The sequence below is a fragment of the Malaya genurostris genome, chromosome 2 (assembly GCF_030247185.1).
Source record: "Malaya genurostris strain Urasoe2022 chromosome 2, Malgen_1.1, whole genome shotgun sequence".
Classification (NCBI taxonomy): Eukaryota; Metazoa; Arthropoda; class Insecta; order Diptera; family Culicidae; genus Malaya; species Malaya genurostris.
In genome coordinates, this window is record NC_080571.1 from 16,741,658 (window position 1) to 16,754,627 (window position 12,970).

The 12,970-nt window shown below is 34.6% G+C and overlaps 1 protein-coding gene across 5 annotated transcripts in view; it reads left to right on the forward strand.

The window, feature by feature from the left end:
- The window catches only part of LOC131427071 (high affinity cGMP-specific 3',5'-cyclic phosphodiesterase 9A), a 446,805-nt gene that overhangs the window by 228,335 nt on the left and 205,500 nt on the right, over nt 1-12,970 (forward strand). The gene's annotated exons all lie outside the window — the stretch shown is intronic.

Here is a 12,970-nt window from a genome sequence, read left to right on the forward strand (position 1 = left end):
ACCTAATTAATGAATATTTCTTGGCTTGACTGCTTTTTGAAAATATGCTACAAAGTATATAAGTTTTATGCTGCTTTTTAGCATTTTACCGAGATTTTTTTTTTCAAAATATGACGATGATTGTTTATTATTTGATGCTCAGAAGAAGGAAATACTGTTTCATGAGTTCACCATCGCTCGCCAATGGCGCTGGTAGCAGTAAACAGTGATGTGATTTTGCGCTGTACAACGATGAATGACCGTAGTACGGAAATCACCGTTGTATCATGATGCTCGCGTGATACCACCGTGATTCAGGGTGACAGACATGTGATTTCATGGTGTACAGTGATACCGATATCACATGTCTGTCATAAGCATAAAGTGTACGAGAAAGAATGTTTGAAAAAGAGAATGCTGCCACTGTACAGAAAGCATAAGGCTGCTCTTCTCTTCTGGCCGGATTTGGCTTCAGCCCACTACGCCAACTCCGTTCTACAGTGGTTGTCAAAAAAGAATGTACTATTCGTGGAAAAGGACATCAACCCACCGAACTGCCCGGATCTTCGGCCAATTGAAAGGTATTGGGCAATTGTCAAGCGGCACTTTCGGAAGGAAGGTACAGTGTCCCAAAACATGCAGGAGTTAAAAAAAACTGGACAGCTGCCACCAGGAAAGTCACAAAAGTTACTGTGCAGAATTTAATGAAGAATGTCAAGTCCAAAGTGCGAGCGTTCCACAGAAACTAGGATTTTCTTCAATATAATCAGTGAAATGCACAAAAATGTAATTTTTCTACAATATATCGAAAACTGATGTCAAAATATGTTTTTTTTTCGCTTTTTTATTCAATAATCAATGTTGTTAACTACTTTTCGATACACTCCTTAGCTGTTCACTAGCTGTAATCCTGTACATCATTGATTTCAAAGAAATGTGGTTGTGTACACGGAACGACCGAAATTAGCTCTGCGCCTAATTCGTATTACTGTTTTTAAATTAGTTGATTTTAACAACAAAATTTCCAAAATAACTATAAAATTAGTTAAAATTGAGAATTTATTTGCTGAAAAAAATTCTTATTTTTAGAGAATGTGTTTAGTTGGCGAATATTCTGGACACAAACCAGTAATATCTCAATCCAACACGAAATTCTCATTGACAACAAATTTTTTATTTAAATTCAGAAAATTTGTTTCTATTTATCTATCACCAGTTTATTAGCCACAAAATTCATGAGAAGTGTCATAACAAAACAATCCAATAAAAAGCTAAAAGGGACAGTCTTGCTGAAACTGCTTGCAAATTGTTTAGATGTTTTACGCATGTGTTACGATATATCCATATATAAATTTCTAAACCGGTATGTAAAAATGACATAAACTGTTACTGGAAAGTGTATTTATTCAGAATTTGTGCGCATTTGAAGCGATTGTGCGTAATAATGTTTTTACGCGGAACAGTGAATTGAGTTTCGAATGTTGCACTCTAATTGTGCATGTCAAATGATGTTTTTTGTATCTTCCAACCTTCCGGGCCACGCCGTTCGATGTACTACTTGTATTCGGTTTTTATTTTCCGAGTGCTCAAAGTTTTCAGTGAGAGAGTCGATTTCGCGAAGTCGAATGAAGAAAACAGCGATTTAGAAGAAAAATGTTCAAAAAGAAGTTTATGTTTCGCTTATGTCTTTTTCCCCAATACAACATCGTATTTATACCTGCCAATATAGAAAAGACAACCGCGACTGAAATTTTTTTCGATAGTAGTGTGCCATCTAGTGGCTAGTAGTCATTACGGTGCGTTATTTCGGCGACAGAGCGCCATATAGCTGCAAATTGCAGAAACCAATTCAACCATTTATGTTGGTTGAAAACAACGTTTTATTTCTCTAATTCAACTAAAAAATTAGTTGAATGGATATGAAGTGTGCCTTAGCTAAGAAATGACAATTGGTGAATTCAACTCAAAAAATAGCCATTTCAATAAATATTTTATTATTATCAAGGAAATTAGAATTAAAAATCTAAATTAGCAAAAGTAAGATTTTTTTAGTTGTCTCAAAAAATAACTAACTAAAATCAGAAAATCAACTAATTTTTTCGCCAAAATGCTGATATCGGTCTTTCCGTGTAGCGCCATGCCCGCTGTAGAAATTTTCTTTCTAGTTGCTAAAATCGTATCATAGTCAAAATTTTTCTCGTGCATCGCTCAAATCCGGACTACTCGCAAGTCGACTAGTCTGGAAGTTTGTTAAATGTGTTGAATTAAAATCAACTTCTCACACAATAAAAGTGTTCTGAAAACGAATTTGTCGATAACCAGGAAAACTGCCGCTGTTCACAAAATCTTCCAAAAGAGTGGCGGTGCGATGATACCTTTCTCATTCATTCATATTCTCTAGAATATTACGGTATGGTTTTTCAAACTACTTGTCTTTGACTCCTAAATAAAAACAAGAATGTACAAATTATGTGGCGAGCAGTAGCCAGTTATCCCTCGTTTTCGCCTACTTAGCGGTTTAAATTGAACTGCTAAGTGGAGATGGTGGTTAAATTTTAACTACTTTAAACATTGTTGAACCGAAGGCGAAACGGAAAAACAGTCAAAGCTATATATGCTCTTTGCACAAATAACAAAAAAACTTAAATGTTCAAAAACAAGGAATTTTTTTTCAGCCACAAAAAGTTGAACTTTTTAATACACTTCTCCTTGAGACTCCGAAACCGGAACTCGAATCCTATTGAATTTCATAGCAATATATGGGATCGTTAATTTGAATATAAAATTAGTCGAATCAATAAAAATTGATTCAAATACGTTCCGTTTTTGAGTCTTGAATCACTTTTTCCGGTACTTCCAGAACTGGAAACTGGGTTCCGATTTTTTTTCCATAAATACGTTTATTTCTTAGGCAATATACATAATCTTCACGTTTCGTCTTAGACTCGTCAGTGCAGAGCAGTTCAAATTGAACTGCTTACTGCGAACTTAAACAGTTCAATTTGAACCGCTAAGCAGACGTAAAGTTATTCCCATTTGCAACACAACTGTTAAAGTTCACAGTAAGCAGTTCAAGTTGAACTGCTCTGCACTGACGAGTCTAAGACGAAACGTAAATATAGTGAAATTGGTTATGTGCCCTAGCACAAAATAAGGTTAACCCCTAAATGAATATACATAAGTTTTTCTTCCCCGTGGCAGAGATCCGATATGATCAAACTAAATTTGTTTGGTCATCAGCTGACAACAGCTGCACATTAGAACGTTTTGCCAATCACACAGATGCAAATATTTTGTGAAAATTACTTCTTTAGTAGAAGTTAGTTAGAACTAAATCGATCAAAATGAAAAAAATCCGTTTTTCCACTTTATTTAGAATTCTTTACTATTTCGCCACTAACGTCGCGAGATAGTAACAGACACAGATACCAGTATTTCGATGTGCTATTTGCAACTTTCTTCAGTGTGTCAAAATAATACGTCGATAAGTGTCAAAACGTACAAACCGTCATACGAAATGACGATGCAAAAACGGTACGCATCGTATACGTGCTGGTATGGAAGAAGAATACACCACCGCCTTAACAAACGAAGCACACAGCAAGCGTTTTGATGGTAAGGTTACGGCTTCGAGTCCTGTCTATAGTGATATTTTTTTAACCGAAAATTTACCTTTCTTCACAATTTCATTCAACTATCTTCCCTCTCGGTAGGTTTCTCATAGACAGCGATAACAAATAAATAAAAATCCTTCTGAATTCCTCTAGTGGTGTGATAATATGCCTTTCTCTTACCATTTAGAAAGTCTCATTAAATCATTTATAAAATCTTTTCCTTTGTCATTATTATTGTGAGTTCATCAAATAAACTAATAATAGCTTTCAAGCGAGACTAAGTCCTTCGAAATCGATACTATCATTTCCGAGAAATTCCGTTGCATCGAAAAACATTGGGGTTTGTCAATTACGTCACACAAAACATTACATATCTCGAACCGAAAACATTCTCCATAATTAAGGCTCGTATTTTTTTTTTACGAAAAACAGTACATTTGGCTCAAAAAACAAGAAAATACAGTACATCGATTTTGAAAAAAACAGTACATTCTGCAGTACGCATTTTTACTAAAAATAGTGAATAAACAACAAAAGCCAATAAATTTGATTCGAATCTAAAGAGAAAAGGAGATTGAAAAAAATTCCATGCGAATACAACTATGTAATGAAAACAGCGAAAAAGCTACCGCATAGATGGGACTCGAACCCGTAACTAGCTTCTATCCGAGAAAATCGTTTCGCCAATTAAGGCCAGGTTGTTTCAAACAATTTCATCATATCTTTATAGCCTCCGCCAGCCCTCAATTAGTCTGTTTCTGAATAAACGATTTTCCCGCATAATAGGTAGCTACGGGTTCGAATCCCGTCTCTGTGATAGCTTTTTGGCGATTTTCAAAGTATAGTTGTATTTGCATATCATTTTCAAATCTGTTTTTCTCATTAGATACTGATCAACTTTAAAACTGGCTCAAGGCGGCTCTACGCCTTAACAAGACTGAACAAATCGTTAAAAGCAAATATATTTTCAGAGGATTTATTTTCATAATCTCAAGCTTTTTCTATTTCACTTTTTAGGCACTATTGAGTTAGATAAAACCTAAAAAATGCACAAATTGATCATCAAACATTTTTTGAGAAGCGAATATTATTGATGATGATTTTGATTTAGTTGTTGTGACGCGCTCTGAACAAGAATGAATAATGAAAAAATTGTTGTATGCAGGTTACATTTACATTACATTGTAATTTGTTGTTTGTATGTATTAACTCTATTACTGACGTTTTGTATTGCTGCAAATCGAAATGCAATGCGTTAGACTTAAAATTCGGTACTTATTTTTTAATGAGAAAAATACAGTAAATTCCAGTGGTAAAATAAAGTACAAACTTAAAACACAATACATTTCAGGGTAAAAAGCAGTACGCAGTATTTGGGTCGAAAATACAGTACGGATACGAGCGTTATCCTTAACCCTTTCAAATTTCATTGCCATTGTTAGCTTTCAAATAATCATCGTCATCTTTGAAAAAAATCAGCCGATGAAAAATGTGCGGTTAGTCGGTTACGTCACTTATACTATTATATCTTATGAGCCGGAAGTGACAACCACTTGATTTTCGAAATTCATCCAAAATTCTATAGTAGCCAACGTCCAACCAGCCTAGAGTTGTTGAAATCGGCTAAGCCATTCTCTGAGAAAATAGAGTGGTAAAAACAACGCATTTTGTCGGCTACGTCATTTATACCATTATATGTTCGGAACCAGAAATCACAGACATTTGATCTTCAAACTTGATCAATAGTTCAATAGTAGCTTTCTGACGAGTTTAAGCTTATTGAAATTGATTCAGTTATTCAGTGTTGGGAAAATCATGATCAGAAAAAGTTCATTTCACTATCACTCGTGAAAAAATCAGTTCAAGAGATTTTCTAAAAAAAAAACTCAATGATTGAAAAAATTTCTTCCGATATTTTCATTCATGAAGCAAGCATCCACAAAACTCTGAACCTCGAAGTTCACAAGTGATTTTTAGTGTCATCGAAACTTGATGACAAATGTTCAAACACAGAAGTATTATCAGTCGGTGTTGAACAGTCGTTCGCACTGCACGCGTATAGCTCTTGGCTCCTGGAATTTTTTTTCTGGCTACCTAGAGTTTCATTGATTCAAGGCTTCAGTCTTTTTCAAGGCTACCTGAATCACTAACTAAGTGACTAAGTGATACAAAGAGTGATATTAGAGTGACTAAGTGATACAAAGAGTGATATTAGAGTGACTAAGAAATTAATCAGCCTTTTTTAAGGCTAGCTAGGAGTCTAATCGAAGACTAATTTAGCCTAGTTAATTTAATTCAAAATTTCATTAATTTCAAAAATGCCTGCGTCCAACCGGAAAGGCAACAAGCCTAAGGCTAAAAATAATTCAATACGGAATAAATCACAATCCGTTATTCAACATTTTTCTAATAACATTCACGATCTTATAGAATCTGAATGTAAAAATAAAAGACAACGGACGGATTTCCCTTCCGTTGATCCTATGCCGTCTAACAATATTTACGAGATTCTTCCTGAATCCGATTGTAGCGACATAGAAGAAAATTCTTCAAAAATTCCCAAAATGGACGCTTGTCGTTCTGGGAAGAAACATCAACCTATGCCACCAGTGACGGTGATGATTTCCGACTTCAAAGCATTCCGTACTGAGCTTTCTACTTTTCTCCCGGAAGTAAAAGTCTCATTTCAAATCGGACGAAGAGGAGAATGTCGAGTCTTGGTGGATGGATTGGAAGATTACGAACGTCTTATTCGATATTTGTCCGAAAAACTTCATAAATTTTATTCATATGATATAAAATCAGACAGACCCTTCAAGGCTGTCTTGAAAGGATTATCAAATGATCAAAGTATTGATGAAATTAAAAATGAAATAAAAGAATTGCTTGGTTTTGCCCCTTCCCAAGTAATACTTATGAAAAAAAGAGCGAATGGTACTTCTAAACCACGCTCTGGAATTTCCCATGAACTTTACCTAATACACTTCAATCGAAGTGATGTAAACAATTTGAAAACTTTAGAAAAAGTACGTTTCATTTCCCACATTAAAATTCATTGGGAACATTATAAACGGCATAATCGTATTGCAAACTTAACGCAATGTCGTCGTTGCCAAGGCTTCGGCCATGGAACCAAAAATTGTCATATGGATATACGGTGTTTGAATTGTGGTAAATCGCATTCGAAAGACGTTTGTCCAATGAATGAAACCACTGATAAATTTTCATGTTCAAATTGCAATGGAAATCATAAATCCAATTATTTGAAATGTCCTGTCAGGGAAAAAATTTTAAACGCTCGTTCGCTTAGACAAGAAGTCAAATCAACGACCTTAAATTTACAGAACATACCTGAAAATTCTTCTAAGGCACCTGCCAATTCGTCTTCTAACGAAAACAATTTATTGACAGGTAGATCGACCTCGTCATCATCTTCTTCTAATGTAAGTTATGCTGGTATATTAGGTAGAAATCTATCTCCTATTTCTTCTAATGTAAATAATCAAAACACAGGACCGCCTTGCAGTTCTTCTTCTAACGAAAACAATTTATTAATAGGTAGACCGGCCAAATCATCTTCTTCTAATGGCAGTCTACCTACAAATATTCCTTCAATGCCATTCGCTTCTTTAAATGAAGTCGATTTAGGCGATATAACTGAAAATAAAATGATCTACCTACAAGATCAACTTTTTCAAATGATCATCCAAATGAATTCGACTTCATCACTTTTTGAAGCATTTCAAATCGGATGGAAATTTGCAAATAATATTATAATGAATTTAAAATTTAACAGTGATGTTAAATAATTATTTGAATATTTTAAATTGGAATGCTCGATCTTTGAAATCGAGTGAAGATGAATTTTATAATTTTCTCAAAGTTCACAAAATTCATATTGCCATTGTGACAGAAACTTTTCTTAAACCAAATGTAAAATTGAAAAGTAATCCACATTATGTGGTTCATCGATTTGACAGGTTTACTGGAATTGGTGGTGGAGTTGCCATTTTTGTCCAACGGCAAATTAAACATCGAATTTTACCTTCTTTCAATACTAAAGTTATTGAAAGCTTGGGAATCGAAGTTGAAACCATTCATGGAATTTATTTCATCGCTGGAGCATATTTGCCATTCCAATGCACCGGCGAACAATTAAATTTCTTTAAAGGCGATTTGCAAAAACTTACAAGATATCGATCGAAATTTTTCGTAATAGGGGACTTAAATGCTAAGCATGTCCAGTGGAATTGTAGGCAAAATAACAGTAATGGTAAAATACTTCATAATCAACTCTCAGCTGGTTACTTTACAGTTCTTCATCCCAGTAATCCTACTTGTTTCTCTTCCGTGAAAAACCCGTCTACAATTGATCTGGTTCTAACAGATCAAAGTCACATTTGTAGTGAACCGATTACTCATGCTGATTTTGACTCAGATCATCTTCCTGTAACATTCAGACTTTCCAACGAAGCTTTAATTAATCCAATTAGTTCTATTTTCAACTATCATAGAGCTAATTGGTTGGATTACAGATCTCACATTGAAAATCATGTGGATCATGAAACTATTTTAGAAAATTCTGCGGACATCGACACAGCAATTGATAATTTGAATCATTATATTATCGAAGCTAGAAATCTTTCAGTTCCCAAAGCTCAAACTAAATTAAATTCTCCTATCATCGATGACAATCTTCAACTGCTCATTCGGTTGAAGAATGTTCGTCGACGACAATATCAACGTTCTCGTGATCCTGCTATGAAAAACATAGTTAAGGATTTACAAAAAGAAATTAAACATAGATTTACTCTTTTGCGAAATGAAAATTTCGCTAAAGAAGTTGAAAAAATTAAACCATATTCTAAACCTTTCTGGAAACTTTCTAAGGTTCTTAAGAAACCTCAGAAACCAATTCCTGCTCTCAAGGAAGGAAATCAAATACTTCTTACAAATGGTGAAAAAGCTCAAAAGCTAGCTCAGCAGTTCGAGAGTGTCCACAATTTTAATTTAAACGTTGTGAGTCCTATTGAAAATGAAGTCTCACTGAAGTATGATCATATTTCAACCCAAGTGTTATCACACGATGACATTATTGAGACGAATTTTGATGAAATTAAATCAATTATTAGGAAACTCAAAAACATGAAGGCTCCTGGTAATGATGGAATTTTTAATATTCTTATTAAAAATCTTCCCGATGTTGCCTTGAGACTCCTGGTTAAAATTTTCAACAAGTGTTTTTCATTAGCTTACTTCCCAAAAAGATGGAAAAACGCTAAAGTAATTCCTATCCTAAAACCTGATAAAAACCCAGCAGAAACATCAAGTTATCGCCCAATTAGCTTACTTTCTTCTATCAGTAAACTTTTTGAAAAAATTATCTTGTTAAGAATGATGACTCATATAAATGAGAATTCAATTTTTTTACCAGAGCAGTTTGGATTTCGTCATGAACATTCAACTACTCATCAACTTGTCAGAGTAACGAACATGATAAAATCAAATAAATCTTCTGGGTTATCCACTGGAGTTGCTCTTCTAGACATAGAAAAAGCATTCGACAGTGTTTGGCACAAAGGTTTAATAGCAAAAATGTCTGATTTCCAGTTTCCTATTTATTTGATCAAAATGATTCAAAATTATTTAACTGATCGTACTCTTCAGGTTAGCTATCAGAATTGTAAATCTGAATTGCTACCCGTACGAGCCGGTGTTCCGCAGGGTTCGAGCGTAGCTCCAATCTTGTATAATATTTTCACTTCTGATCTTCCAAATCTACCCGTTGGTTGTCAGAAATCGCTATTCTGTGACGACACAAGTCTGTTAGCCACAGGTAGAAATCTAAGAGTGATCTGCAGTCGCCTACAAAGAAGTTTAAATATTTTCAGTGATTATCTGTCAAAATGGAAAATTAAACCAAATGCAGCAAAAACGCAATTAATTATCTTTCCTCACAAGCCAAGAGCTTCTTTTCTTAAACCAAACAATAATCACATTCTCAAATTGAATGGCTTGGAATTGACATGGTCTGATCAAGCTAAATACTTAGGTTTAACGTATGACAAAAAACTCACTTTCAAGGATCACATTGAAGGAATCCAGGCAAAGTGTAATAAATATATTAAATGTTTATATCCTCTTATAAACAGAAATTCTAAGCTCTGTCTAAAAAACAAATTGTTAATTTATAAACAAATTTTCAGACCAGCCATGCTTTATGCGGTACCAATTTGGTCAAGCTGTTGTTCCACCAGGAAGAAAACGCTTCAAAGGATCCAGAATAAAATTCTGAAAATGATTCTGAAGCGTCCTCCCTGGTTTAGTACAAATGAGTTACACAGACTCACAAATATAGAACCATTAGATGTAATGTCACATAATATTATAAGCAAATTCCGACAAAAATCGATGCAATCTTCAATTGAATCGATTCGCTCTCTGTATTAGTTAGTAAGTTAGTATATAAGTTCCTTTTCCCCATTACACAATACAAGTAGGTTTAGAATTTTCCCTACACAAAAATCTCAGAATTGCGGAAGCAAATGATGTCTTCATGGTAATAACCAAATCATGTATATAACAGGGCTGAAAAGTCACCACTTGTGGCTGAACACCCAATTTAAATCTTAATAATTTAATTTTAACTCATATTCCAATAAATAATTATTTAAAAAAAAAAAAAAAAAAAAAAAAAAAAAAATAAAAAAAAAAAAAAAAAAAAAAAAAAAAAACAGAAGTATTATTAAAGAGATAATCGATAGGGAGGAGAGTCTCCGATGATATTTCGATGAAGAATTTCCACTACGCTTCAGTTCAAAACCGAAGTGGTTCGTGCAAGATTTAATTATTATATTTTCATTAATACAAAAATTTCTGCTGAATAAATTCGCTACTGAACCACAACTGAGAAATAATAACTACGATATTCTCGATGCACGTAGGGAGGTCAATTTGAACATTCCAAATAGTGATAACAGCGACGAAAGGCTGCTTTAATTACAGCTGGCTGATTACACTGCACTATTCAGATTAAGTCTACTAAAACGCGATTTAGCATGAATTTGATTTATAGAAGTAACAGGAGCGCAGCATTGTAAGCATGTCTCGAACACATAGTAGACGCAGCGTTCGAATTGGTATAGCGGTAGTCTGCACTCATGTTACTTCTGCGTACGTTATTCAAGCTTAGTTGGCTATTATTCTTCAATCTACTGCATAACATGATTTGTGATTGTTTTTACTATCCTTCTAACTATTATTAGTTACAGCACTTGCTGCTTTTATAAATGATATTACTCCACCACCACGGTAGTGTCGAATAAATATCAAATACATGCACACACTGAACATTTTCGGAAAGGTTTTTTTTCCAATGTGAAATCAGTTCATCGGTTTTGCCTTTCTCTATAGAAAGGTATTAGAATTGCTGGAAAACCCGACTTTCGAACGGAGCCTCGGAGACCCATAGTGTTATATACCATTCGACTCAGTTCGACGAGATCGGAAAATGTGTGTGTGTGTGTGCGTATGTGTGTGTGCGCGTATGTGTGTATGTGTGTGTGCACTTTTCGAAGATATTTGAACGCGCTCAATTTTCTCAGAGATGGCTGAACCGATTTTAACAAACTTGGGCTCGTTTGAAAGCTACTGTCGGGCCATTGATCAAGTTCGAAGATCAAATGGTTGTGACTTTTGGTTCCAGATATATGATGGTATAAGTGACGTAACCGACAAAACACATTGATTTTTACCGCTCTTATATATACAAGGGTGCCACAATTTTGGGATCACCTCTATTTTCGGTAAGCTCTAGTGCACAAAAGTTTAAGCACCTCGAAAAAAGCCTTCATACAAAATTTGAGCTAAATCGGACATGCGTAAGGGGTGCTGCCCGGTGGTGAAGGTTTGACAATTTTCGATCTTGAAAAGGCATCCTAGGGGGGGGAGTACATGAAATTTCCAAAATCGAAAATTTTTTTTGATGCCGAAACTCTTAAAACTGCATGAAACATCGAAATTTAGTGTCATCTCAGAAAAATTTTTTTTTGAAAAAATCAACTTTCTGGGACTGGGATTTTCATATTTTTCATAGTCCCAAAAAGTCGACTTTTTCAAAAAAAAAAATTTTTTCGAGATGACACTAAATCTCGACGTTTCATGCAATTCTAAGCCCTTTGGCATGACTGTTATGAAAGAAGAGAAAGGCATTATCACACCACTAGGTGGATTAGGAAGAGTTTTTTTAATGTAGAATCAGTTTCAGTGAGAATCGCGTTCTCAAAGAATCAGTATTGAACTTTTCTGCAGTTAACTTTTTGATCGGTGATTTTTTGATGTGGAACGCATCTTTATTTTCTATATAGGGGTGCAGATCAGAAACTCAAGGAAAAATACACGTAGAAATTTGGTCAGGTTTTAAACACTTACAGCTCAGTCTATTTTGTATCAATTATTAATATTATTTCATGATTTGATTGGAAATATTTCTAAGGTTTGAAGGTTTGATTCGGTTTGAATGTACCAAGCCAAGTATTTTCAATCATGAATGATTGGAATTTTGATTAGTAGCGAGCAGTGTCCTATTTTGTCTGCTAAAAATCTCCGGCATATCGGCTTTCCCTGCCATAGACGACGGTTTTGAAGGGGTAAGCGATATATCAAAGGGAAAGCATCGCTCTGATTGGTCAATCGATGTAAAAGCGTAGGTGTTGGAAGCACGCGAATCTATACATAGAAGCAAAATTATAGCTAACATTTCAGTCCTACGCGTAGCATGCTAGAGGTAGGTTGTTGCTAGACAGTAAGACAAAAAGTGCCATAAAACGATTTGAAGCTTGTATTGGTATGCTTTGATCTTGTGTCATGCAAGCTAGGAAGAAATTCCATGTTATGTCGTTTCGCCTTAGAAATTGACAACTACCCCGGATAAATTTTGAGTGCTAAAGATAAGTTTCTAAGTTATATAAAATGAACTCGATTGATAATGAGAAAAAGTTCAACCGAAATCGCAGAATGGTAGAGAAACTTAACGCTATAAAAATAACTGCTTGCGTTCAAAACTTGAACACAAGCTTGGCGAAGAGTAGCTTAAATATCGAAATCCGTACCGCAAGTATGCACAAAGATATAATTGCATACATTTGGGATATTGGTGTAATTTCGTCGGCTATAAAACAAATACAAATCAAGACAATGTTCGGTGTTGGTTCCTAATCAAGATCAATCTAAGCAGACTCTCGTGCAATTTTGATTAAACTTTTTGATTGTAGATCATTAGAAATTTTGGTTGCCTTGTTCCACATCAATGACTCGAACAACCCCATGGGGCTGATCATTGTAGTTTTTTTTTACTAAAAATCACTTGTGAAAAATTT